Raw genomic sequence first — 2,826 nt, 5'->3', positions numbered from 1 at the left:
CAGGGACGGTGGAGAGCTAGGGCTTCTTGCGCTTAGATGCCTTCTTCAGCCGGCGTCTGCTCATTCGCAAAGAAGCTTGTCGTGACATCTCGGATTAGCCCCCCTCCATGGACTTGGTGAGTTGGGGTATGGGAGGGAGGATAACAAAAGTAAAAGTGAAAAAATTTAACCCTAAAGCAAAAATTAAAATGAAAAAGTTTTCTCTTCTTTTTTCATTCCTTGTTGCCGCCCATTTTTCCTTTAGATTCCACAGTACGGTATCACGTGCTGGCTGTGTGGGATGGATAGGAGTAAATCTAAATTGTAACGGAATCTTCAAGATGCTTGGCCAGTTTCGACATCGTGCAAGAGGATTGCAAACTTGTCACGCTCGATCGGAGCACTAGTGTAGACCAAAATGCCCCACATATATAACAGTTCCACCGTCAAAATATTTTACCCTGGTATTTTGTGTCCTTTATATATGAATTGTAGGACTTTTGCAGTAGTCCTCTCTTCTTTAAAGTGCTCTCTGCATGAAGCTGAATGGTAGTGGAATGAGACCTCTTTTCACTCCTTTTTGCTGTGGCAACTTGAAATCATTTGGGATGCAAATTCGTTGGAGAGGTCGAGGTCATCCCTATGCCAGTAGCCACCATCGTGTATGACCTTGTTCTTTCCTAGGCTATTCAAGTAAGAAAGAAAAACAACACTAACAAGAAATTTAAAAATGTTAGCATACCACAAAGTTACTGCGATAAATAATAATTTCTCATTAGGGAATTTTTCCTTAATCTCCATTTCATTCCTTAGCTCTTTCACAATTTCTATCCTAGAAAAATGAGCAGCTACTTAGGGTTTAAGATGAGTAAATTCAATAGAATTCAAAGGTTCAAATTTCATACCTGGTCTAGCTATGGGTAAGCTAGACTGACTCATCTCCTTTGGAATATCCTCGAGCTCTTTCAAGTGATTATCAATGCATAAAAATTTGTTACGGCAAAATTCTGCAGCTTTCCTTTGGTCATCAACTCCTACTGATGGGGGCTTTTCTTTTGCCGTGGAAAAATTTTTCTTGTCTTCATTGGCTGCACTCTTCGAACTCTTATCATTGTTTTCCAGCAAATGTAAATCTTCTTGCACCTTCGGATATTTGTGCACAATCTTATGACCGGAATCTCCGAGTGTCTCTCCCCCAAACTTAACATCTTTGTAGCCACTCCTTATGGTGAATGTACCACAATGCTCCCTGTCTTGAGCCTTAGTGACTTCAGTATAACTAGGTAGACTGCCATCTGGGCAAAAATGTAATGTTGTGGCAATTCAGCCAACCTAACCCTCCAAGGCCCTCAAAGACGAGCTGTGACATTGAAGCAAAGCTTCTTGGCTTTTTATAGAGGTCGCATGGTCATGCAGTATGGTCTTCGTTGTTGTGATAAAATCTTGCATCGTAGCCTCCAAAAAGCTTGTGCTAGATGAAGATGGTACTCCATCGTTAGAATTATGCCATGGTATATTCGTTTAAAAACCCTGATAGTCACTGAAGTTCTACTGCCTAGTGGGCTGACTAGAGTTGTTGGTTCCTTGATTTCACTATAAAAAGTTTGGATATTGACGCCATCCAGGATTATATATGTTAGAATAGGGGTTATTGTTACCTCGATTATAGTTGCCCACATAGTTGATGGATTCTTGATTGATCGAACACTCACTCTCATTGTAATTATCATGGTATAATAAACATGCTAAATTGATTGCCTTCACTTCTCTCACCTCACTTGGCCTTTGTAAGTTCTTCAACATATTAGTGATAGCAGCAAGTTGGGCGGACATCGTATCCTTAGAATCTAGATCGAAAGCTCCACATGATTTTCGCCCAAGTCCAAGCCTTGTAGATGAAAATTGATAATCATTGTTGGCAATCCTATCCAGAATGTCAAATGCCTCTGCTGGTGATTTGTCAAGTAATGTCCCATTTGCCGAGGCATCTAGTATCATCATCGTGGATGCATTAACTCCATTATAGAACATCACAACTTGAGTCCAGTCGTGGAATCCATGATTGGGGCACTTACGAAGCAAACTTTTGTATAGATCCCAGCACTCATACATAGACTCTTCATTGCCTTGGTGAAAAGATGCTATGGCATTTCTAAGATGGTTGTTCATATCAGGTTGATTATGCCATAGCAAAATATTTTTGCACAAGTCAGCCCAAGACCTTATCGAGCCGGAAGGTAATCCATTGAGCCATGCCCTGGCGTGATCTTTCAAAGAATATGGAAATAACTTCAATTTCAATGCATCTTCATGCACACCTTATTGTTGAAAGCAGTCGCAAACCTCTAAAAATGCCCGAACATACTGCATTGCATCCTCATGAGGAGCACCACCAAACTGCCCAATAAAGTCCAACATGTCGAACATAACCGGTTTGAGCTCAAAGTGGGCTACCTGAATCATGGGTGCCACAATTCCAGGATTTAGGTCATCCATGATAGGGTTTAAATGATCTCGAATAGTACGAGGCCTAGCTACATTCCCAGCATTTGGAATTGCCTCGACATTCTGATCTTCCACTTGACCCATTCTTTGATTTCCAATTTGGTACATCTTTGCTTGAGCATGTTGAGTATGTAAAATAAAAGCCTGAAAAAGACAAGGAAAATAACAAGTAAAACTATACAAAAAATATTGAACAAGTAAAATAAAAATGCTATGACAAAACTAATTAACCTTCAGTTTCCAATTCCCCGACAACGGTGCCAAAAACTTGTCCGCTCTTTGTGAGTACTAAATATGGGTGTGGATATGTGTGTAAGTATACACAATCGAACAAGTAATAAA

The sequence above is a fragment of the Hibiscus syriacus genome, unplaced genomic scaffold (assembly GCF_006381635.1).
Source record: "Hibiscus syriacus cultivar Baekdansim isolate YM2019G1 unplaced genomic scaffold, ASM638163v2 tig00112738_pilon, whole genome shotgun sequence".
Classification (NCBI taxonomy): Eukaryota; Viridiplantae; Streptophyta; class Magnoliopsida; order Malvales; family Malvaceae; genus Hibiscus; species Hibiscus syriacus.
The sequence above is the reverse complement of the archived record's forward strand: the minus strand, read 5'-3'. Positions refer to the sequence as shown.